This window comes from Sciurus carolinensis, unplaced genomic scaffold, assembly GCF_902686445.1.
Source record: "Sciurus carolinensis unplaced genomic scaffold, mSciCar1.2, whole genome shotgun sequence".
Taxonomy (NCBI): Eukaryota; Metazoa; Chordata; class Mammalia; order Rodentia; family Sciuridae; genus Sciurus; species Sciurus carolinensis.
This window is the reverse complement of record NW_025920141.1, coordinates 2189428-2216958: the sequence shown is the minus strand read 5'-3', so window position 1 is coordinate 2216958 and position 27531 is coordinate 2189428.

Genomic DNA, 27531 nt, shown 5'->3' with positions numbered 1-27531 from the left:
TATCTTAACTGTAGGAATGCACTTGTAACCAAGCAAGTAAGTCTCAGTCAATCATAACAATGCAGCTTCAGACAATCATGTGCTCTTGACTGACATGACAACTGGCTTTTGGTCAGACTGCAGCTAATCAAATTCTTTCCAAATGGCCCTTCATTTTCTGTGACTGTGAGTGGAATGTGCAGAGGTGGTGCAGTTAAACCATCTTTAGTCCTAAGTGCAACCTGGTGCTAGAACTTTCTTGTTTTTCCTTTTTTTTTTTAACACAAGCTTTTCTAAATCACGTTGTTCTCAGTTTTTCTACAAACAATTCCAATGTAGGAAACACTGTGAGAATCTACCTCTTTGTTCCTTATGGCATATGGGGGAATTCAGAGACTTTCTTTCTGACCATTTTTGAGCCATCTAGGAGTAGAGTGAGCTGAAATCCCCAGAAACACAGAAGAGGCTGACTTGGGAATAACTGTTTTTCCACCACAGTGTCAAAAGTTAGATCACAACTTGAGAGCCCTGAGGTTGGGAGAGAGATTGTGACAGCAAGAGTAGTATCTGGTGAGGGTGTCGAGGGGAAAACTATGAGGATCAGCTAGGAGACCTACAGGAGCGAGGCCCTGGAAAATGCAGGGATGCCCATGAAACGTCCCCTCTGAATATGTTTCAAGTCCAGACAGCATCCTTGTGGGCTTAGGGAAGAGCAGCACCCATCAAATAGTATTTTCTTGCTTTTTCACTCCCAGGGTAGCTGCTGGACTTGAAGTTGTCAGAAGATATGACCACTAGACCTGTGTGTCAGAAGAGTTAGATGTACCAAATGCCAATGGAGAAGTCTACCTGCTGCTTGCTGGCCCTACTCTGCAGGATTTCAGTAAGCCTGGCTGTTCCTGAGAGCAAATGTGTAGTTTGAATGCAGTATCCTGTATTGACTATTAACCTGGGATTGGCAGTGTAATTACTGTAACCAGATGTCATTTTGACTCTGGAGAGAACCATGGATTTTTCCTTATTTGATCATAAACAGGTAAGCCATGGGATCCCTAGATTTCACCCAAGTACTGGAGACACTAGCACCAAAGAGCTGGTGTGCATATTCAGTGTGGAGAGAACAAAATCAGTTGGAAGAACTCCATGAGTGCAGCTTGTTCACAGTCAAAGCAGCAGTAACTGGGATTAGAGAAAACAGTCCTTTAACACCAAAGTAAATTAGTAGAAACTCGCTAAATATCATGTTCAAAAAAGTGAATTGAAAAATTACTTGAAAGAATATTCATTTGCTTCTCAGAACTGTCTCTAGTATGTATTAAGCATTAGCTTTTTTGCTAGAAAATTAGTAGGTTAATTCTGAAAACACTATATCACAATTATTTGTACTTTTATTTAGCAAGTAAAAGTTAAGTTGGCAATCATGTAGTAAAAATAAAAACAATGATAATATCAAAATTATCCAATAGGAATTATGCAGTGTTCGAATATTGTAACTTATTTCCTCTTCACTACAACATTATTAACATTCATTCTCATTTTAGGAAGTGATATTTGGAGATACAGAGTGAATTGCCAAAGTCATATACTTGGAATATGGAAAGTTTCTCTCACTCCAGGGACCAGAGTGTACAAAAGGAATTCATACTCCTCTTGAAGTTTTTCTTGATGTTGGACATAGGTATGTAAAGTGTTCCTAGCAAAAGATCATGGCAGGAATATGAAAGGGTGGTGGGATGGTCTTGCTTGCAGAGTTTCAGGAGGATTCCTGAGCTGATAGATGTCTGTCTGGTCATGTGGTTGTTGGCAAGAAATGGTAGAGGTTGTGACAACATCAGGGAGCAGGTGGCAGCAATTTTGAGTACTGGCCAAAACAGGGAAGGAAGAGATGCAGACATAATGAGAGTGAATGAGGGTGAGAAAAACTAATGCATAAAAATGTTCAGGACTGCAGGGCTGTGCCAGCCATGTTTCCTAATGGAGGGCTTACCATTTTCTAATCCCCATTCACTGTGGCTGGCACAGCATTATTTGAGACCTTTCTGGATGTTAATTTTACCTGTGTGGTTTGCATAACTGTGGTACCATGGGTGTGAGAAGCATGGACCACATGTGTATGGGGAGAGGGGCTGTTCTGGGTATGAAAACTCAGCCGAGGGAGGAGCACCCTAGCAAATTTGAGTAATCACAGGAACCTCCACCTCTTTGAAAAATGCAGCAGTCCACATTGGCCGCAGAAATAATTACAGCAATTGATTGTTACAAGACTGATTATGAATATGACCAAACTTAGGAACACAGGGGAAGCCATTGGGACTGTCTAGAGCAGAATGTGTCATACTGTTAAGGTGGTGAGAATGACAAAAAGTGTAACTGTGTCTGGTGAAGCTTGGAGGAATTTCTTCCTGGGGGAGTTCTTCAGAAGTTCAAGTGCTTGAGACTGTCAACAGCATTGTAGTCTATGAAGGGGAATTGTTCTTATAGATACATTGTAGAAGGCCTCCCTGTTTTTATTCTTTTTTGGTTTTCCTTATTTGCAAAAGATCTTTTTTCCCTTGGAGTATGAAGTTGGTATCACATATTTTACTACTCCACTATGTATTCTGGTGTGTCTGATTTCAGTAAAGTGAGTTTGAAACCTGTGTTAAATAAAAGTCTGTTTCAAAACCAGATTTGCAATAGATTCTCAAGTCCCTTAGAGAGTCTTTCATCTGTGGATTTAAAGAGTCACTTTAAGCAGGGCAGGGTGATACAAATGTGTAATCCCAACTGCTTAGGAGTCTGAGGGAGTATGATTGCAAGTTGGAATCCAGCCTCAGCAACTTAGCAGTCCTGTTGCAAAATGAAATAAAGAAGGGGCTTTGGGTGTGGCTCAGTGGTAGAACATTTGCTTGTACTAGGCCCCAGATTCAATCTCTAGTACTGTGAAACAAAACAGAAAAAATTACTTCATTTGCAGCAAAATGCTTTGATGTGAAAAATTTTAAAAACAAAAGAGATATACTTTTGTTTTTTCTTTAATGTCTTACTTTGTGGTTTTCTATTTCTTGATATGTATAAAAATTCTGAAATATTTATAAGATTTACAGTAGGGAAATATTATTATTAACATGGCCACATCAATGTTTAAAGCAGCTCAATTCACAATATCTAGATTGTGGAACCAACCTAGAGGCCCTTCAACAGATGAATGGATAAAGAAACTCTGTTATATATACACAATGGAATACTATTCAGCCATAAAGAAGAATAATATTATGGCATTTGCAAATAAATGGACGGAATTGGAGAATGCTAAGTGAAATAAGCCAAGCCCAAAATACCAAAGGTCAAATGTTTTTCCTGATAAGTGGAGAATGAGAGAATGATGGGGGAACTTTACAATATGTAGAAGGAAATGAGAGGGAGGGGGTATGAAAAATGGTGGAATGAGACACATCATTACCCTATGTACATGTATGATTACACGAATGGTATGAATCTACATTGTGTACAACCATATAAATAAAATGATGTACCCCATTTGTGTACAATGAATCAAAATGCAGTCTGTAAAAAATTAAAAGCTAAATAAAAAAATACAGGTGGCCATAATATCTGTAATTTAAATATTTTTGTAATGGATTGAACCCCCTGGATTACGTCTTCTGGATAAAGCTCTGGGTTTCTGTCATGAAAACTGGACACACAAATCATCGAGGTGACATGTGACAGGTGTATGTGCAGTGACTGATGGGAATGTTAAATGCAAACTGTTCATTTCTTAAATGCAAACTGTTCATTGCTTTTTGCACAGCTTATTGAACTATGAATTGCTACTAGGGACAAAGTGTTTAGCATGTCATCATAATGAACTGTTTGTTTATGAACATTTCTCTGATTTTAGACTTTACAACTACCTCTAATGTTTGAGGATTAATCACTTAATTTATCATTTTAAAAATGAATTTGAAAAGGATACACTATTCTTAGTAGAGCATTTTCTGTATATGAGCTTTCTTAATTTGTTTCCTGTTGCATTGATGACCTGAACTTACCCTGTGTAAGTTCCACTGTAAACAACCATATAGTCCAGTAGAGAGTATTAGAGGACATCCATGATCATATTGCTTCATTTTTTGATTTGATAACATTATAAGGGCTTAGAGTAGAAAAAATAATAGGTATAAATTTGTAACTATGTTGAAAGTGACTTCTTTATTGGTCAAAGTTTACATGCATTTTTTTATGGTTTGTTCTGTTTAGTTATACATGACAGAACAATGCATTTTGATTCATTGTACATGAATGGAGTAAAACTTTTCATTTCTCTGGTAAATGATGTAGAGTCACACCATGGTGTAATCACACATGTACGTAGGTTAATGATGTTTGTCTCATTCCACCATGTTTCCTTTCCCCTGCTCCCTCCCTTCCCCTCATTTCCCTTTACACATCCAAATTCCTCCTTTCTTCCCTTACCTCCCTGCCCCCCCATTATATATTGCCATCCACTTGCCAGAGAAAACATTTGATCTTTGGTTTTGTGGACTGGCTTATCTCACTTACATGATATTCTCCAACTCCATTCATTTACCTGCAAATGCCATAATTTTATTCTTTATGAATGAGTAATATTCCATTGTGTCTATATACCACAGTTTCTTTATCCATTCATCTATTGAATGGCATCTAGGTTAGTTCTACAATCTAGCTATTGTGAATTGAGCTTCTATAAACATTGATGTGGCTGCATGATTGTAGTATGCAGTATATTTTAAGCCTTTTGGGTATAGGTTTAGGAGTGGGATAACTGGGTCAAATGGCAGTTTCATTCCATGTTTTCTAGGAAAACACCATAATGTTTTCCAGATAGCTGCACCAATTTGCAATCCCACCTCCAATGCATGAATATATGTTTCTCTCCACATCCTTGCCAATACCTATTGTTGCTTGTATGCTTGATGATAGCCGTTGTAATTGAAGTGAGAAGAAATCTTAGGGTAGTTTAATTTGCATTTTCTAATTACTAGAGATGTTGAACATTTTTTCATACATTTGTTGATCAATAGCGTATCTTCTTCTGTGAAATGTCTGCTCAGTTCCTTAGTTCATTTATTAATTGGGTTATTTGTATTTTAGCTGTTAAGTTTTTTGAGTTTTTATAATTTTGGAGCTTAGTGCTCTATCTGAAGTGCATTGGTAAAGATTTTCTCTCACTCTGTAGGGTCTCTTTCACATTTTTTGATTGTTTCCTTTGCTGAGGAAAAGCTTTTTAGCTTGAATCTATCCCATTTATTGAATCCTGCTTTCATTTCTTGTGCTTTGGGAGTCTTGTTAAGGAAGTCTGAACCTAAGCGGACATGATGAAAATTTGGCCCTACTCTTTCTTCTTTTAGGTGCAGGGTCACTGGTCTAATTCCTGGGTCTTTGATCCCTTTTGAGTTTTGTGCAGGGTGAGAGATAGGGTTTAATTTCATTTTATTGCATATACTTTTACAGTTTTCCCAGCACCATTTGTTGGAGAGGTATTTATTTCTCCATTGTATGTTTTTGGCACCTTTGTCTAGTATGAGATAACCTTATTTATGTGGGTTTGTCTCTGTGTTTTCTGTTCTGTACCATTGGTCTACCTGCCTATTTTGGTGCCAATACCATGCTGTTTTTATTACTATTGCTCTGTAGTATACTTTAATCTGGTATTGTAATACCTCCTGCTTCACTGTTCCTACTAAGGATTTCTTTGGCTATTCTGAGTCTCTTATTATTCCAAATGAATTCATAATTGCTTTCTCTATATCTGTGAGGTACATCATTGGAATTTTAATTGGAATTGAATTGAAATTGTACAGGGCCTTTGATAGTATGACTGTTTTAACAGTATTAATTCTGCCTGTCCACGAACATGGGAGATCTTTCCCTTTTCTAAGGTTTTATTTAATTTCTTTTTTCTTAGTGTTCTGTAGTTTCCATTGTAGAGATCTTTCATCTCTTTTGTTAGATCAATTCTCAAGTTTTTTTTTTTTTTTGAGGCTGTTATGAATGGAGTAGTTTTCCTAATTTCTCTTTCAGGAGACTCATCACTTATGAATAGAAATCCATTCAATTTATGAATGTTGATCTTATATCTTGCTAATCTGCTGAATTCATTTATTAGTTCCAGAAGCTTTCTGGTTGAATTTTTTGGATCGTCTAAATATAGAATCATGTCATTGGCAAATACTGATAGTTTGTGTTCTTCTTTTGCTATTTATAACCCTTTGATTTCTTTGGTGTGTCTAATTGCTCTGGCTAGTTTTTCCAGTATGATCTTGAATAGAAGTGGTGAAAGAGGGCATCCCTGCTTGTTCCAGTTTTTAGAGGCAATGCTTTCAGATTTTCTCCATTTAGAATGATGTTGGCCAGGGGCTTAGCATAGATAGCCCTTACAATGTTGAGGTATGTTCCTACTATCCCTATTTTTTTCCCAGTGTTTGAGCATAAAGGGGTGCTGTATTTTATCAAATGCTTTTTCTGCATCTGCTGAAATAATCATGTTTCTTTAGTCTATAATTGTGGTGAATTACATTTATTGATTTCTGGATGTTGAACCAACATTGCATCCCTGGGATGAAACCCACTTGATCATGGTGCACTACCTTTTTAATGTGTTTTTTTGTATGTGAAATCCTGCTTGTTCATTCTCATTCTGATTCCCTGAGCTGTTGCAGTACTAACTTGGAAACAATTGCTTTTGCCATGATCTTGAAGTGTTTCCCTATGTTCTCTCTAGTAGTTCTAAAGTACCCTGTCTTAAATTAAGGTCTCTTTAATCTTGAGTTGATTTGTATGGTGAGAGATAGGGATCTCGTTTCAGTTTTCAGTTTTTCTAGCACCGTTTATTGAAGACGGTTGTTCTTTTTCCAATACTTTTGCACCTTTGTTGATAGATCTTCTGTGAAGTGTCTGTTCATTTCCTTAAACCATTTGTTGATTGGATTATTTGTATTCTTGGTGTAGAGGTTTTTGAGTTCTTTATATATTCTGGAAATTAGTGCTCTATCTGAAGTATGAGTGTCAAGGATTTTCTCCCACTCTGTAGGCTCCAAGATGCTGATTTTTAATGAAAGAATTTTTTGCATCTATTGCGATAATCATGGGATTTTTATCTTTGATTTTATTTATATGCTTATTACAATCATTCATTTGTATTTGTTGAACCATTCTTGCATCCTTGGAGTGCAACATACTTGATCATGACATTTTATCTTTTGTTTGTTAAATTTATTGCTTTGTCTTTTTTGAACCATTCTTATATCCTTGGAAGGCAACATACTTGGTCATTGCATATCATCCCTTTAATGTGCTACTAAATTAAATTTGGAAGCATTTTTGAAGATTTTTATGTATATGTTTATCAGAGATATTGATCTATGACTATTTTTCTGTGTGCACTTTACAGGTTTTGTTAGCAGGGTAATATCATTTTCACTAAATGAGTTTGTAAGTTTTTTTTCCTGTTTTATGAATTAGTTTGAGCAGCATTGGTGTTAGTCCTTTAAAAATTTGTTAAAATTCATCAATAATTCCATGTGGTCATGCTTCTTCTTCTTTTTTTTTAATCAGAAGACGTTTTATTACTGCTTCAATCTCAATACTTGTCATTGATATACTAAGGTATTTTGTATCATCTTGGTTCAATTTTGGTAAGTCGTATGTAATCAGAAAGTTTTCCATTTCTTCTAGATTTTCTAATTCATTTGGTAGAGAATGTTACTAAATTTACCTTAATGATCCTTTGAATTTCACAGTATCTGGCTTAAGACTTCTTTTTTAAGTCTAATTTTGATTATTTGGGCCTTCTCTCTTTTCCTTTTACTCAGTTTAGCTAAGGATTTGTCAATATTATTATTTGAAAAACCCAACTCTTTGTTTTATGGATGCATGTATTATTATTTATTTTATTTTATTTTTGGGGACTTTTTAAAAAATTTTTTGTGTTGATTCATTGTATACAAATGGAGAACAACTGTTGTTTCTCTGGTTGTACATGAAATAGAGTAGCATCATTTGTGTAATCATACATGTACATAGGGTAATGATGTTTTCTCTTTCTGTTATTTTCCCTTCCTCCATGCCCTCCCACCCTCTTTTTTCTCTGTACAATCCATCCTTCCTCCATTCTTGCCTTCCTCCCCCCCATTATGTATCATCATCCAGTTATCAGAAGTATCATTTGAACTTTCATTTTTGGGGATTGGCTTATCTCACTTAGCATGATATTCTCCAATTTCATCCATTTACCAGCAGATGCCATAATTTTATTCTTCTTTATGACTGAGTAATATTCCATTGTGTATATATACCACATTTTCTATATCCATTCAGTCAACTGAAGGGCATCTACTTTGGTTCCACAATCTAACTATTTTGAATGCAGCATCTGTGAACATTGATGTGATTGCATCACTGTAATATGCTGATTTAAAGCCCCTTGGGTACAGACCAAGGAGTGGGATAGCTGGGTCAAATGGTGGTTCCATTCTAAGTTTTATAAGGAATCTCCACACTGCTTTCCCAAGTGGCTGCACTAATTTGCAATCCCGTCAGCAATGTGTGAGTGTACCTTTTCCCCCACATCCTCACCAACACCTATTTTTGCTTGTATTCTTGATAATCGCCATTCTAATTGAGGTGAGATGGAATCTTAGTATACTTTTGATGTACATTTCTCTTATTACTAGAGATGTTGAACATTTTTTCATATATCTGTTGATTGCTTATAGATCTTCTTCTGTGAAGTGTCTGCTCATGTCCTTGACCTATTTGTTGATAGGATTGTTTGTATTCTTGCTGTAAAGTTTTTGTGTTCTTACAGATTCTGGAGATCAGTGGTCTACTCTGCAGGCTTTTTCCTCACTTTGTTGATTCTTTTCTTTGCTGAGAAAAACCTTTTTAGTTTGAATCTACCCAATTATTGATTCTTGCTTCTATTTCTTGTGCTTTGGGAGTTATGTTAAGGAAGTCTCATCGTAAGCCAACATGATGCAGATTTGGGCCCACTTTTTATTCTATAAGTTGCAGGATCTCTAGTCTGATTCTGAGGTCCTTGATCCCTTTTGAGTTGAGTTTTGTGCAGGCTGAGAGATAGGAGTTAATTTTATTTTGCCGCTAATGAATTTTCAGTTTCCCAAGTACCATTTGTTTAAGTGGCTATCTTTTTTCCTTTGTATGTTTTTGGCATCTTTGTGTAGTTTCAGAAAACTGTATTTATGTGTATTTGTCTCTGTGTCCTCTCTTCTGTACCACTGATCTGTCTGTCTATTATGGTGCCAATACCATGTAGTTTTTATTACTATTGCTCTGTAGTATCGTTGAAGTTCTGCTATTGTGATAGCCCCTGCTTCACTCTTCTTGCTAAGGATTTCTTTAGGTATTCTGGGTCTCTTATTATTCCAAATTAATTTAATAATTGCTTTCTCTATTTCTGTGAGGTACATCATTGGGATTTTAATTGGAATTGCATTGAATTTGTATAGCACTTTTGGTAGTATGGCCATTTTGGCAATATTAATTCTGCCTATCCAAGAACATGGGATATCTTTCCATCTTATAAGGTTCTCTTTAATTTCTTTCTTTAGTGTTCTGTAGTTCTCATTGTAGAAGTCTTTCACCTCTTTTGTTAGATTGATTCCCAAGTACTTCTTTTTTTTTAGGCTAATATGAATGGGGTAGTTTTCTTAATTTCTCTTCCTGAGGATTCATCATTTGTGAATAAAATGCTTTAGATTTATGAGAATTGATTTTATATCCTGCTACTTTATTGAATTCATTTATTAGTTGTAGAAGTTTTCTGGTGTAATTTTTCAGTCTCAGAGTGTTTCATCTTGAACCAATTCATATGCTTGAGGATCTTGAGAGGTAGACCCCACCTGTCCCTCACTCTTTGACTTGTAACATGTGTCTCCAGCACGTGTCAAGTGCCAGCATCAAGGAGGGAGTGCTCCTGGGTGGTGTTCCTGAAGGCTTCCTCACCTTTTAAGGATGGTCCATCCCCAGTTTTCTTGTGGGTCTTTGACTTTCCAGGTGGGACAGAGACATGATGAATTCCACACCTGGAAAGACGAAACCCCACAGGAATCATGCCCTCTGGAAACATTTCTGGTCTCTGTGAACCATTCTGTACAGAAGGGCTCCTGTCATGTGTAAACATGGAGGTGCAGGAAGACCCACAATTATTCTTCACCTGACCTGTTCTTGGGACTCTGTCCCAGGACTCCTTGAGATATGGGTAGATGTGGGGTGGTGGTCCGTACTGGTGGTGCATGAACCTCCTTTGAAGGTGTTGCTCCAGTTTCTTCTGGAACTGAAGGCTGAGGAAATCCCATGGGGTGTTGTTGATAGTCTTATGATCATAGCAGGCCCTGTTCTCCTATGTTAGATGACAGAAGACATTCTGAGACTTTTGGACCAAAGAAGGTAAAGCCTCTACTTTGTAATTGTTTCCTGTAAAGGTGATTATCTAGGTGTGGAAGAGAAGAAGGGGAAAGCAACTGGGTCTCCTGATGACTGAAAATGCACAGGCAGTATTCAGGGGAAGGTGCAGTGGCATGCTTGTGAGAGAAGATGTGAGATGGTTCTGATTCTGGATCTGAGTCAATGATGGGGACTGGGACCAGGTCAATGTTTGAGACACAGGTTGGAGTTGGATAACAGGGTGGAGCAACACCTGGGAGGAAAAGAGTTGTTCAGGTTTAGTGAGCACCAGCTCTGAAATGTAATTAGAAAGTTCATTGAATAAAGTGAAGGAAACATCTGCTGAGGTTCCAGACATGCTGAGAGTAGTCACCAGGGACTCACTGTGAAGGATGGGGACACCCCCAAACAGCTGGCTGTATTTCTCCTGTAATTGCTCCCCAGCATGATGGTATCAAAGAGGTGCTGAGGGAAAGAAAGCTGCTCTGGCTTTCCTTTTGTGTTCCAGGGTTGTGGGATGGTGATGTCCAGTTCCCTGCCCAGAGACTTTGCTGTGCTTTTCAGAGAATTCAGGGGGTGGTCTGATTCATCTTTTGTCTTCTCCTTATAAGTGTTCTGTTCTTCTGCCTGGCTGATTGATATTTCCAGCAGTTTCTGGACATCAGGGTTAGTGAAAGAGGTTCCTTCAGCCTCTACCTGAGAGAGTGGATGTTTTAGTGAAGATGATTCCTCTGGTGGGTGGCAATCACAGTCTATCAGGTCATGTTGGTCATGGGAGAGGCACCAGACTGTGGCAGCCTTATGCCACCATGAGGGGGATGAGATGGGATAGGTGGAGGAGACATGTCCTGAGATTGCAGTGACAGGAGAAGGCAATGGGACAGGTGACACGTATTGGACAGGTGAAGGTGATGGGAGAGGGGGAGGCCATGGTTCTAGAGGAGACAATGGGAAAGGAGGAGGCCCTAGCAGAGAAGAAGGCAATGGGTCCAGTGATGGTTATAGGACAGGAGTATGCGATGGGATAGAAGAAGGCAATGTGACAGAAGACAGTGGAATAGGAGATGGCACTGGTACAGAAGCAGGAAATAAGCAGTTGGGTGATGAGGAGCTCTGTGGAAACTCATGAGAGTTTCCTTGAGTCACAATGAGGAGTCAGTCCAGGATCTGGCAGAGATGGAGGGCAGGCCATGGATTCAAGAGGATGAGATGGGGGAGAAGAAATTCCAAGTAATTGAGGTGAGTGTCGTTCCAGAGGAATCACAGATTGTGGTGACTGAGAGGCACTCAGGGATGAGTGTGACTCCTCAGACAAGGAGAAAATCATTAATTCTTGTGAGCAGGTGGAAGCCAGGAGCAGAGGGTGCTTGTGCACAGAAGACGGGGAAGGCGAGGGGAAGAAGTCAGTGGCCAAAGCATCCTGCACAGGCAGTGTTCGTGATTGGTCGACTGTGTCTGACTCTGGTTTGCACTTTTCATCTGGGTCATCTTGTAAGACATGGTGAAAGCTGCTGTCTTCATGAAGCTTCCCTAGTTGGCTGCAAGAGATAGGAGGCACAGGCTGTAGCTGGAATAGATGGGGCCAGGAGGTAGGGCAGGTGGGATGGGGTGGGCACCTGAGGTTTATAACCTCTCACTGTCACATATTCCATGTTTACAAAGCCCTTACTCTTTCATACCCCAGAGCTTTAGTGAAATCCTGCCCCATGAGAGCTTTGTGTTTAGGGATCATATCATAGGCAGCAGTAGGAAGGATACAGGAAGAAGTGGAATGTTACTTACCTCTGTAGAAGGGAGACCAGATCTTCAGTCTCTTCCACTTCCCTCCAGCAATCCCTGTAACCTGAACATGGAGATTTGGATATTGTGGAGAGGGAGGAGTAGGAGAATGTCCATATTGGGAAGATTTTGTGAGAGTAGTCTCTGGAGAGCAAGCACCAATGTTCAAGGCCACATGACAGGTGACAGGGATAGGAAGGCACACAGAAGTGTTGCACTTTGTCATTTCCTTTCACCTCCACTAGTCTGGTGAGTCTGGACTGAGGGTTTCTTACTTTGTGTTTTTCCTTTTTCCTTGGTGGTGAAAAGGATGGATTACCCTGGAGGCAGGGCAATAGAAGAGAAAGAAGCCCAGTATACACACAAAGCCAAGGATTATATCCATTAACCAAGTGGTGAAGCTGGGGTTCAGCCATGAGGCACTAATGCCATTCAGAGGAAAGAGAGGATTCTCCATAATCTAAATTGCACTGTCTTGTTTGGAGAAATGTGTACTGAGAAATGTTTTCAGAAATGGAGAGTAGGGCCCAGGCCTGTATCACAGTTCTGTGCTGTCTCATCACAAAGGGATCCTAAGAGCAGGGTAGGAGCAAGAAGAAGAGGCTTCACCACACCCCTGCTCCACCCTCCAGTCCAGCATGTCCTCCACCTTCCTGGTCCTTCAAGATCCCTCCTTCCAACTCACCTTCCTGCCCTGCCCCAGGAGGCCTTAATTCATATCCTGTTGTTTCTGCCTGGCACCCAAACATGATCTGCTTCCTTGTAGATTTCTGCTTAACTCAACAAATACCACACTTTTTGGATATTGGGTTGTTCCTGTAATTGTTATTTTATAGGGATTATTACTTTCAGGTTCTCCTCTCTCTGCAGTTCCTGCTTTCTCACATATTTTCTTTCCTTGAATCAACTCAGACATAGAACTGAATCTGTTCTCTGCTTACTTAGTTTTGTGCACTTTGAATAAAATTTCTTCATGATTTTTTCCTAGTTAATTTTATTATCTTCATGTCTCTGGGTCTTGAACAACACAACAAAAATAACTAAATTAAATATACCATTATTCCAAATCCAGAATAACAGGTATAGAAACTGAAAGAAACCTTGAAGGAAAATTTTGTATGATCTAGGATATTCTCTTCAACATCACTGATTGTACAATTGGTAAAGAATTTTTTTCAGATATTCTGTATATACACACATGCAGACATAAACCCATTTATTCAAGTATGATATGCATATCAAATATGGTTCCTTTGATGTGTGTAGGAATGACTGTTTTGATTTATCAAAGGGGAAACATTGAATCTGGTGTTTTGTTTTATGTCAAATTTTGTAATTTCCTATCCCTTATTTTCAAGAAATTTTTCCCCCTTCTCCTTCCTTTCTCTCTGAATCTCTTCCACATATTAGGTAGCCTTGCTGATGGGGATGTCCAGGTGAAGAGTACTACTTACTGGAAAGCTCTCTGCTCTGAGCTGCTGTGTTGGCTCTGTTCCTTTAGTATATGCCAGTTGGCTAAACTGATGTAGGTATGTTTCTGGGTAATATTTGGTAATACTTCATTGCATTTCTTTTCTAATTTCCTGAAAGATTTAAGTTTGTAGTTGTTTTGTAATCTTTGTTTTTGTTATTTCTTTACTGCTGGTCCAAAACAATGAGTTACAAAGTTGTTCTTTTGCTTTTATCTTTTGGAGGATATTAACTAGGAACCTTTCTTGAACTGGTGGGCTGGACATATTGGTTTATTAATTTTGATACATTACAGTTCTATTTAGATTGATAATTTTTTGTTTTATATGTGCGATATTTGTTTTGCAAGAAAACAATAGGTTTCATGCAGTTTCTTGAATTTAAGAATGTCAAATTGTTTGTGGTATTCCTTGGCTATCTTTGCAATGTCTATGGAGTCAGTATTGATGCCATCCTTTTAATTTCCAGTCTTCATCATTTATATTTATTTTTGGTATATTGTCTAGAGAGTCATGGATTATAGTGTTTTTGAAGAAAAACTTTTATTGTATTCTTTTTTGTGTAGTGCAGAGCATCAAACCCAGTGCCTCACTTTTGCTAGGCAAGTGTTCTACCACTGAGCTACATCCACATCCATAATTTTTACTTGATAAATAATCAAACATATTTATATACCATAATAGGCCTAATATAATGTTTTGATAGATTATATCAGGATGATAACTATTTGCTATATATTGCTTCACATATTTATTTGTTAGAAAATTTAAGTGTACGTTGTAACAATTTTGAAATATACAATACAACATTAACTATCATCCCTATATTAATCAACATTTTGTCTCTGTGAATGAACTACCTGACAAGAACAACTTAGAAGAAGAAAGTTTTTTTAGGTTCTACCATCTCCATGCTGGGCCCAGGTAAGGTAGAACATCAGTGGAAGGACATGGCAGAGGAAAGCTGCTCAGCTAATGGCAGACAAATATCATAGAGAGACAGGCAAAGTGGCACACACCTGTAATCCCAGTGGCTCCACAGGATGAGGCAGTAGGATAAAAGGAGTGCAAGATCAAAGCTGGCATCAGAAACTTAGCAGTGCCCTAAGTAGCAAAATCTTGTCTCAAAATAAAACATAGAAGTGTTAAGGATGCAGTTCAGTGGTTAAGTGCCCCTGGGTGCAATCGCTGCTAAAAAAAAAAAAAAACGCCTAAAAATAAATGCAGAGAGAGGGAGACAGAGAGACACAGAGAGAGAGACATACATACCTACACACCCACAGCCAGACACAAATGTTTTTTTAATGTTACATTATGCTCTCAGAAGGAACACATCCAGTGACCTACTTTCTCCAGCCACATCCACCTGTCTGAGTTTACAGACTGTGCTCCATTCTAATTACTAATTCATCTAAAAGAGTAGTCCATATATGTTTGCAGATCTCATAATCCAGTCTTCTCACCCCTCAATATATCTCCATTACCTAACACATGTGCTTCTGGAGGGACAATCCTAGATCCAGACCACAATAACCACCATTGTATACTGGACTTTTAAAAATGACTTCCCCATCCTTTGATTTCCTCCATTTGAATATAATATGTGTATGTTCCTTGTTAGTGCTCCTTAGTTTATTTTGCACTTACCCTGCTTGGTGAAGGAAGACATCACTTGCCCTTGGATTAGAATTCAATGTTTTAGTGAGTCTGGGCTCCTAAAAGGAGAATCATCGGTTTCATTTTCCCCACTCTGGTGGGACAGGAGTCTGGAGGCAGGTATAACTGGATATTTTTCCCTCTCATGTGGAAGAGTAGTAGGTACTGGTGTTGAGTGTATCCCTCCTTCCTCGTTGAGGGCTAGAGCAGACTTGAGTCTGGTAGTTCCCTTATGTTGGATGATTTAGGGTGTGACAAAAATTCGGCAGGGTATGTTTTTGTAAAATAGTTTCTCCTAAGGTTCAAACTTTCCAAGAAGATCAGATGCTTTGTTTACCCTATGAGAACCTGTTTGAGATCCTGGAGGTAAAACTCACCAACGTCTGAAGAGCCCTGTGTGACTGGGTCAGCCTTGTCCACACTGAGCTTCCAGCTATTGTTCAATTTTAGTTCAGGTGTTTCTAGTCCAATACTGCTTCCCAAAGATATTTCTGCTAGTGGGTTTCCACTCCAAGAAGTTTTGAATCCATGTATGTGCCTTTTGTTTTCACCAATTTGAGGGAATAGGGAGTTTGTCCTGCGATCCAATTTTTTGATGAATCCAAGAATTGTTGAATTTTCAGTTTGTTTAGCATTTTATGTAATATGGGGTCAGAGGGATTTCTCAGATGCTTACATGGTGGACCTGAAAGAGGCCTGCCAACCTGATTTTGTATTGTTTATTCCATCTTCTGATCCTCTTAGTCATATTTGGCACATATGAGGGCAGTGTAGTAGACTGCCACAATGATGACCCCAATGAACTGTCCCCAAAAATATCCAGACCTTTGTGTGGGTCCTTGTTGCAATGAGTTCAAGCTTGGAAATATGATTTGTTTTCTCAAATGAGCCTTTATTGAGTTAATGCAAGAGAGGCTAGAATGGAGCTTGCACATTGACCTTGATCTTCTTGAAACAGCTGTAATCAATGGAAGCTCCTTGTGATGCAGTGGAGGATGAATGATCCTCACGTCTCTACCATCCAAGACCCCACTCTTCTCACCCTTGCAAGGTCACAGATAAGTGTGTGAAGCTATTTTAGACCCTCCAGTTTCAGTCAGCTTATCAATTGTAGATTCATGTTTGGCTCAGATAAAACTAGCTCCAGAAACAACAACCAAATCCAAGAACCAAGAATTTTAAAATACAGTGTTGAGATAATTGTGTTACTTATACAGCAATAGTTACTGATGCCTCCAACATTGAAAATTTGAGTAGGTTTTAAAATAGTCATGTTAAATATTAGAATCCTTATGATTATTCATGTATTCTCATGTTAAGATTTTACTCTATTTAAATTCTTTTGAAAAAGAAGTTGCATTATTTGCATTGTGTTATATCTAAATATTAGATTTCCATGGAAATTATGGAGAGTGTTTTTATCATAAATTAACATTTCTGGTTCAGTTAGTAGAACATCTTCCACCTCTTTTTATCCTACTCTGGAATTACTGTGGACCTCAGCATTAAGAGTAAAGGCTGAACACAGAGCTCTGCAGCCTCCTCTTGGGCACCATGAGGAGCCCAGTACAGAAGGAGAAACCCCATACCTACCATGTTGATAGGTATGCTCCAAACCTGTCTGCTGTTATTCCAAGAGCCATCTATTTCAGTAGGGAGGAATGGTGATAAGAAGTAATAAGAACTTACTGTATATGTTATCCTAGGTGATAAATAGTCATTTGCTATATAGAGGTGTACGAGACACATATGTGAATTTGCATTACTATGTGATCTTTTGGTACTAATAAAATCCAATTTAGAATGTCTAAATAGATCCTTCTCAAAAGCCCAGTGTTCACCCTCAGATGTCAGTGTCTTGTGATATCTTCCTCATGCACTAGAGTTGGTTGTCCTAGGTTCTGAACTGGAGATAGTTCTATTCTGGGTGCCTTGGCTTATTTTGTCCCCTCTGTCTTTCCCTATTTTTCATTATGGCTTTGTGTTTCTCTCTCTGTTTCTTTCATTTCCTGCTCCTCATGTCTACTGCATTCACTGCTAAAGATATGAACATTCTGAGTTCTGATTGAGAGTTTTCACTAGTGAGTTCCTGGTATATAACACTTTCACCAATGTGTATTTTGTGGCTCCTGCTTTTATAAGAGTGTCACTCATTTTACCCCAGCTTGGCTGCAGTCACTCTTTCCCTTTCTCCAGACCTGTCTGCCAGCTCTTTAATGTCTTAACCATGGTGCATGGGAAATAGTATTTTAAGAGACCTCCTAAAAATGTCATAAATTGACACAATGGAATATTACTCAGCCATAAAGAAGAATGAAATTATGTCATTTGCTGGTAAATGGATGAAACTGTAGACTATCATGGTAGGTGAAGTAAGCCAAACCCAAAAAATCAAGGGCCAAATGTTCTTTCTTATTTGTGAATATGAACACATGATAAGGGGAAAGGAGAGAATTTATTTGGATTAGACCAAGGGGATAAAAGGAAGTGAGAGGGAATGGAATGGTAAAGACAGTAAATGAATCAGACATTTCTTTCCTATACTAATTTGGGAATACATGACCAGAGTAACTTTCCACCATGTAAAACCACAAGAATGTGAAGTTATAATCCATGTGTGTGTATAATATGTCACTTTTCATATATAAGTGAAGTGACTACTTATTCTGTCATGTGTAAGTAAAAAGAACATTTTTTAAAAATGGTCTTCTGAGAGCCCTGAAAACAATCTCTCCCTGTTCTTCTTCGTTGATCTCCTGCAAATCCTTTGTCACTCGGGATCATTTTCCTGGCTGAGTTATCTTTGTATTTGACTGAGTTTTCTCCTAAATGGTGAATTTTGGGGGATTTAAATATGTTTTAAATTTATATATAAGTATAAACAAATGTGTACAAACACAAAAATACACACACATGCATATCTATATTTATGATTGGTGTATTGAACCACTTACAGTTGACCTGTTGAACTACATGCTTTGTTGTTTTTAGTCCTTTTCATTTTTTATACTGAGAAATGTCCTGCTAAATTCCTGAGGGCCTTGCTACATTGCTAGGCAAACTTCAAACTTGTGATCCCCTAGCTTCATTCGGTATAGTCACTGGGATTACAAGAGTCCTCCACCACCACTGCACCTGGATGAATTCATATATTTTAATAATTCAACTCAGCTCTGTACACACCAGAGCCATCTCTCACATGGAACATCTACCTTGTGTGCCTGAATACAATCATCTTGAATACTATCAAATTAATGTTCAATAATTTTCTCTTGAGCTGTTTCAAGCATCTCACAATTGGGTTTTTATTGCAACGTGTACATAAAATAAAACATCCTTTTAACTGTTCACAGAATATAATTAAATGGCATTAAATAGTTTCGCAATGTTTCACACTATGGATATTTTCCATTTCCTGAACTTTTACAATTTGTCCAAGAGAATTCCCAAACTGTTATAGAAGAATACCCCAGTCCTCCTCTTCTCCCGTTGCTGGTAATCTCTACTCCACTTTCTGTCTCTATGGAATTGGCTGTTGTAAGGACCTGATATGTGGAATCATACATTTTTTTTGGTTTAAAACTTAGAATTTTTTCCCATTTCACCCACATTATTGCACTTTTAAGAGCTTCATTAATTTTCAAGAGTAAATGAACAACTTGGCATTGATGTGCAATGTGTTGCATAATTTTTCATTTGTTTATCTAGGAAATTTTTGGTTGTTTACACCACTTGGCTAATGTGAATAAACGTGCCATTAACATTGTTGTGCAGGTGTTGGTTTTAGTCTCTCCTTCCAATTCTCTTGGGAATATACCTAGAAGTAGATTTCCCTGATTGTGTAATAATTTCGCATTCAATATTTGGAGGAACAATCATACTGCTTTGCATAGTAGTTGTGTAAATTCCCACCAAAAAATTGTTAGGGATTCATTTTCTCCATATCAACATTTATTTCCCATTTATTTTCAAATATCTATTGTAATGCATGTAAGGTGATACCATAGAGTGAATGATTTGCTTTTCCTCATGGCAGTGCTTTTTTCCTATGATTATTGACTATTTGTACATCTTCTATGGGAAAATCCCTATTGCTTGTTGTTCTTTGTCCATTATCAAACTGGGATTCTTGCTTGATGAGTTATAGGATCTCAGGAATAATTCTTCATCAAATTTGAATTGCAAATATTTTCTCTCATTCTGTGGATTGTCTTATTTATTTAATTTTACTTTTAACTGGTTCATTAGGTACATTTGACTTGCCATAAACTGAACATGCAGAACATATTTGTTATTAAATCTGTTTTTTTGTGTTTTATATTACCTCTTAAGCACTTCTCAATATATAGTTCTACCATGTTATTATATTCAAAATGTTGTGTAATGGATCTCCACAACATTTCATCTTGCAAAATTAAAACCTTTCTCATGAAATACAATCTCCTTTGGCTCTGTGCATGGTTTTCTTTACTTAGCTAATGCTTTTTTCTACAACCTTTTGCAACTGTGCTTGCTAAGCAAGTTTACATTCAATTGTTGGAAAGGTTGTGGACATTCCAGGTTTGGCCTCTGGGATATCTACAGAGTCCAATCATCTGTCATGTCATGGTGACACATAACCATGATCTGTTCTCATTCTCTACTGATGTTATCTGTTTCCATTATATCAATGACATTCTGCTAGCAGGACAAGATCATCCTGTTTAAAGGATGTAGTAGAACAGTTCATTTATATACTAGGAGATGGGCTTTCAACCTCAACAGAATCCAGGGTCCCCTGAAATTTGTGGGGGCAGTCAGGTCAGGTAAGAAACATTTGATCCCATGCATGTCAATAGAAAAAGTGAACACATTTATCATCACCCATGATGTGAAGAAAGTAGAAGGGATCTTCAGACCCTTGGATCATTAGCATCCTTTCCCTCCTCATCCCACTTAATATCCATGCCCACTACTGGGCTGATGAAGAAGGGAGCCAAATGGAACTAGGATGCTCCCCAGCAGACATTATTTGAAAAAGCAGATTTGATAGCCCAGGTACAATCTCTGGGCACCTTTCTACCAGGGCTGCCAATGTGGGTAACTGTCACCTGTAACATGGCCAGCAATGACATGAACTTAGCTTTCTGAAAAGAATAACAAGAATGTAACATGCATTTTGAGAATTTTTTCCATAGGTATGGAAAGGAACTGAAACTAGTAGATACAGCCCTTTGTAACAGCAGTTCTTAGGTGTGTGAAATGTCATAGCATGTGTGACCCTTAACTTTACTGAACGTAAGGTGAACTGGTATACCTACATAGGTGAGTTGACGACTTATTTGACCACCATCAGTTTCCTATAGCATACAGTCCTAAATAAGTGGCAGCAATGTAGAGCATTACAACAATATAGAGTTCTCACCAACAGCTTGTTGAAGAGGTGACTTTACCTATTCCTTACCACCCCAGGTGGCTACCCCAGTACAATTGATCTCACAAGCCTAAGGAGGAGTATCACCCTAACTGAAAATTGTTGGTGTGAGAGATGGGTTGAGCATGGGTGAAGACAAGTATGTGTACTCATTTTGCAATACAATCTGCCAGCATATCGATGCCTTTTTTGAGTGCAGATTGCTCACTGTCAGGCGTCTGTCATCCACCATTTGCCTGCCTCTCGCCTGTCCATCACCTGCCTTACACCTATCCATCACCCAGCACACAAGGTTCACCTTGCAATTGTCCAATAACAGTCAGCAAACTGTTCACCAACCACCAGTGGATCACCGACTGCCTGCTGCAGCCTGGAAGTTCACTGTTACAATACCTGCAGGTTTGATTACACGTGGCTGCCACCATTTTGAGACAACAGTCAGGCCCCGTAGGACCCCTGGCTGGACTGACTGAGCCCCGTCTCCAGGATACCACAGCCCAACCGATCACTCCCTGCCTCTGGGGACCTCACATCGATTGAATGCTCCCTGCCACCAGGAACCCCAGACCAACTGACTGTGCCCTATCACCAGGACCCCAGACCGACTGATTGCAACTGGCCTCCAGGATCCCACAACCACACCAAACACACCAGATCTCCAGAACCCATGCTGGACCAACTGCATCCCGCCTCCAGGACCTCCAGTTGACCACGTCCACCCCTGAGCTGCAGCTCCCCATTTGTCAACACATTTCAAAGCCAGAGCGTCCATCTTGCATAATCCTGGAAGCCTTAGCTCCAATATTTGTGTGGGGCAAATCCCATTCTGTGATGCCTGCTGGAGGCTTGAAACTCATTGTCAGGTACCTCTCATGCATCAGGCTACTGAACACTGGGAGGTTTCATTAGTATATGACAGTTACACTGTAGATTTGCTTTTTCCTCCTTTTTTAAAAAAATTAAGTTTTTATTTCTTTACTTTTCTTGCTTTCTTTTCCTTTTGTTTACCTGTTCCCTCAGAGTCTCTTTCTCCCTTTTTTGCATGCTAACATCCGATTTCTTTTGATTACACTCTCACCCTATTTTTCTAGAACTTCTATATATTCTTTTCTTATCCCTTTAACAGTCACATTCTACATCCCTCTGCATCCTCTTTGTCCTCCATTAGAAAATGCAGACCTTATTGCAAATTGTTTGCTTTACCGAAGATAATATTTGAACATATTTTGTTTATTAAGAAAATTTTGTTATTGTCCCCATAGGGGCTATTTTGTCTCAGATTGCATAGTGTCTGATTTGGGCACTGCTAATATTGATCTCCCTTTAAAGAAAGGGTTTTGGAAACCTATAGGGCCCTATAAGCCTATAGAGGGAAATCTGCAATACCCCAGATCTGCACTGCTAGAGGGAAAGATACATGAACAACATGAAAAAACAAGGGAAGAAAATGATCCAAACAAATCTAGATTCTATATTAATAGAATCCAAAGACAGTATGTTAGAAGAAATGTCAGAAAAGAACTTCAGATTATACCAGATTAAGATGATTCATGAAGCAAAGGATGAGATAAGAGAGCAAATGCAGGCAATGAAATAAGCTGAAAGAGCACCTGCAAGAAGCAAAAGATCATTTCAAGAAAGAGATAGAGATTTTCAAAAAAAAAAAAAAAAAAAACCAAACGGCAATCCTTGAAATGAAGGACACAATAAACCAAATAAAAAATTCAAAGAAATTGAAACAAAAGAAACAATCGGAAAAATTAACAAAATATATAGTTGTTTTTTAAAAAAATAAAATTAATACACCCTTAGCCACACTAACAAAGAGGGAGAAAATTCAAATTACTAAAATTCAGAATGAACAAGGAAATATTACAACAGACATGAGTGAAATACAAACCATAATTAGAAACTATTTTGAAAATCTATCCTCGAACAAAACAGAAAACATCATTTCAACAAAGAGATAGAGATTCTGAAAAAAAAGAAAAAAAAAAAAAAAGAAATCCTTGAAATGAAGGAGACAATAAACCAAATAAATAACTCAATGAAAAGCATCACCAAAAGAATAGACCATTTGTAAGACAATGAAGACAAAATATTTAATCTTGAAAAAAAAGTTGCCCAAACAGAGAAGATGGTAAGAAATCAAGAACAGAATCTCCAAGAAATATGGGACATCATGAGAAGATTTTAAGAATTTTAAGAATTATTAGGATTGAGGAAGGCACAGAGATACAAACCAATGGAATGAACAACCTATTCAATGAAATAATATCAGAAAATTTCCCAAGTATAAAGAATGAAATGGAAAATCAAACACAAGAGGCTTACAGAACACCAAATGCACAGAATTACAACAGATCCACACCAAGGCGCATTATAATGAAAATGCCTAACATTCAAAATAAAGATAGGATTTTGAAGGTCACGAGAGAAAAGCATCAGATTACATATAGGGTGAGACCAATAGGAATAGCAGCTGACTTTTCAACCCAGACTCTAAAAGCTAGGAGGACCTGGACCAACATATTTCAAGCTCTGAAAGAACATGGTTGCCAACCAAGAATCCTATACCCAGCAAAACTAACCTTCATAATTGAAGATGAAATAAAATCCTTCCATGATAAACAAAAGTTAAAAGAATTTACAAATAGAAAGCCTGCACTACAGAATGTTCTCAACAAAATATTCCATGAGGAGGAAATGAAAAACAACAATGTAGGTCAACAAAAGGAGGAAATACCTTAGAGAAAAACAACTCAAAGGAGAAACCAAGCCAACTTAAAAACCAAAAATAAGCTAAATGACTGGGAATACAAATCATATCTCAATAATAACCCTGTATGTTAATGGCCTAAACTCATCAATCAAAAGACATAGACTGGCAGAATGGATTAAAAAGAAAGACCCAACAATATGCTGCCTGCTAGACACTCATCTCATAGAAAAAGACATCCACAGATTAAAGGTGAAAGGATGGGAAAAAAACTCCCATAAACATGTTCTCAGTAAAAAATCGAGGATTTCCATCCTTATATCAGATAAAGTGGACTTCAAGCCAAAGGTATTCAAAAGGAATAAAGAAGGACATTTCATACTGCTTAAGAGAACCATAAATCAGGAAGACATAACAATAATAAATATTTATGCCCCAAAAAATGGTGCATCCCTGCATATCAAACAAATCCTTCTCAATTTCAGGAATTACATAGAGCACAACATAATGATTCTGGGTGACTTTAATGCACCACTGTCACCACTACAGAGATCTTCCAAACAAAATCCAACCAAACAAACCATAGAACTGAATAACACAATCAATTACCTAGACTTAATAGACATGTATAGAATATTCCATCCATCAAGAAACAGATTCAATTTCTTCCCAGCAGCACATGGAACTTTCTCAAAAATAGACCATATGTTATGCCACAAAGCAGCCCTTAGGAAATGCAAAAAATTAGAGATACTGCCTTGAGTGCTATCAGATCATAATGGACTGAGAGCATAAATCAATGACAAAATAAAAAACAGAAATTACTCCAACACCTGGAGACTAAATAATATGTTATTGAATGAAACATGGATAACAAAAAGCATCAGGGAGGAGATTAAAAATTTTTAGAGGTCAATGAGAATGATGATACAACATATCAAAATCTCTGGGACACTATGAAAGCAGTCCTAAGAGGAAAATTCATTGCATGGAGTGCATTCCAGAAAAGAATGAAAAGTCAACAACTAAATGACCTAACATTACAACTCAAAGCTCTAGAAAAAGAAGAACAGTATAACAGAAAAAGTAGTAGAAGACAGGAAATAATTAAAATCAGAGCTGAAATCAATGAAATTGAAACAAAAGAAACTATCCAAAAAATTGACAAACAAAAAGTTTGTTCTTTGAGAAAGTAAACAAAATAGACAAACCCTTAGCCACACTAACAAAGAGAAGGAGAGAGAAGACTCAAATTACTAAAATACATGATGCAAAAGAAAACATCATGACAGATACCACTGAGATACAGAACATAATGAGAAACTACTTCAAAAATCTGTATTCCAATAAAATGGAAACTACCAAAGACACTGACAAATTTCTAGAGACATTTGCTCCTCCCAACTGAACCAGGAGTACATACACAATTTAAACAGGTCAATATCAAGCAATGAAATTGAAGAAGCCATTAAAAATCTGCCATCCAAGAAAAGCCCAGGACCAGACAGATTCTCAGCCAAGTTGTACAAGACCTTCAAAGAAGAACTCATTACAATACTTCTCAAAGTATTCCAGGAAATAGAAAAGGAGAGTATCCTACCAAAATCATTCTATGAAGCTAATATCACCCTCATACCCAAACCAGGAAAAGACACATCAAGGAAAGAAAATTTTACACCAATATCGTTGATGAATATAGATGCAAAGATCCTTAACAAAATATTGGCAAACCTTTTCAAAAAACATATTAAGAAAATCATGCACCACGATCAAGTGGGGTTCATCCCTGGAATTCAAGGATGGATCAACATTTGTAAATGAATAAACATATCCATCATGTCAATAGACAAAAGGATAAGAATCATATGGTTATTTCAATTGATGCAGAAAAAGCGATCAATAAAATACAACACCCCTTTATGCTCAAAACACTAGAAAAAATAGGGATAGTAGGAACATACCTGAACATTGTAAAGGCTACTTATGCTAAGACCATGGCCAACATCATTCTTAATAGAGAAAATTGAAACCATTTCCTTTAAAAATGGGAAGAAGACAGGGATGTCCTCTTTCACCACTTCTATACAACATTGTTCTCGAAACTCTAGCCAGAGCAATTAAGAAGACTAAAGAAATTAAAGGGATACGAATAGGAAAAGAGGAACTTAAACTGTCACTATTTGCTGATGACATGATTCTATATTTAGAGGACCCAAAAAACTCCTCCAGAAAACTTCTAACCTCATCGATGACTTCAACAAAATAGCAGGCTATAAAATCAACACGCACAAATCTAAAGCAATTTTATATATAAGCAACAAAACAGCTGAAAGGGAATTGAGGAAAACAACTCCATTTGCAATAGTCTCAATAAAATAAAATACTTGGGAATCAATCTAACCAAGGAAGTAAAAGATCTCTACAATGAAAACTACAAAATATGAGGAAATAAATTGAGTAAGACCTTAGAAGATGGAAAGATCTCCCATGTTCTTGGATAGGCAGTATTAATATTGTCAATATGACCATACTACCAAAAGTGTTATACAGATTCAATGCAATTCCAATTAAAATCCCAATGGTGTACCTTATGAAAATATAGCAAGCTGTCATGAATTTCATCTGGAAGAATAAGAATCCCAGAATAGCTAAAGCAATCCTTAGCAGGAATAATGAAACAAGGGGTATTGCATTACCAGAACTTCAACTATACTACAAAGCAATAGTAACAAAAACGGCATGGTATTGGCACCAAAACAGACTGGTAGATCAGTGGTACAGAATAGAGAACATGGACACAAACCCAAATAAATAAAATTTTCTCATACTAGACAAAGTTGCCAAAAATATGAAATGGAGAAAACATAGCCTCTTCGACAAATGGTGCTGGGAAAACTGGAAATTCATATGCAACATAATGAAAATTAACCCCTATCTCCCACCCTGCACATAAATCAACTCACAATGGATCAAGGACCTGGAAATCAGACCAAAGACCCTGCATCTTATAGTAGAAAAAGTAGGTCCAAAACTTCACCTTGTTGACTTAGGATCAGACTTCCTTAACAGGACTCCTACAGCACAAGAAATAAAAGCAAGAATCAATAACTGGGATAGATTCAAACTAAATACCTTTTTCTCAGCAATGGAAACCATCAGCAATGTGAAGAGAGAGCCTACGGAGTGTGAGAATATCTTTACCACTCATACTTCAGATAGGGCACTAATTTCCAGAATATTTAAAGAACTCAAAAATCTCTACATGAAGAATACAAATAAATGAATCAATAAATGAGCTAAGGATATGAACAGACACTTCACAGAAGAAGATCTACAAGCAATCAACAAACATATGAAAAAGTGTTCACCATCTTTAGTAATAAGAGAAATGCAAATCAAAACTACACTAAGATTCCATCTCACCCCAATTAGAATGGCGATTATCAGAAATACAAGCAACAATAGGTGTTGTAGAGGATGTGGGGAAAAAGGTACACTCATACATTGCTGGTGGGGTTGCAAATTAGTGCAGCCACTCTGGAAAGCAGTGTGGAGATTCCTTAGAAAACTTGGAATGAACTTACCATTTGACCCTGCTATCCCACTCCTCGGCCTATACCCAAAGTACTTAAAATCAGCATAATACAGAGATACAGCCACATCAATGTTCATAGCTGCTCACTTTACAATAGCCAGACTGTGGATCCAACCTAGATGCCCTTCAATTGATGAATGGATAAAGAAACTGTGGTATATATATATACAATGGAATATTACTCAGCTATAAAGAAGAATAAAATTATGGCATTTGCAGGCAAATGGATGAAATTGGAGAATATCATGTTATGTGAGATAAGCCAATCTCAAAAATCCAAAAGATCAATGATCTCACTGATAAGTAGATGATGACACATAATGGGGGTGGGAAGGGTGCAAGAATGGAGGAAGGAGGAGGGACTGTATAGAGGGAAAAGAGAGGTGGGAGGGGTGGGGGAAGGAAACAATAATGGATTGAATCAAACATCATTACTCTATGTAAATGTATGAATATGCAAATGTATGCTGTTACTCCATGTACAAAAAGA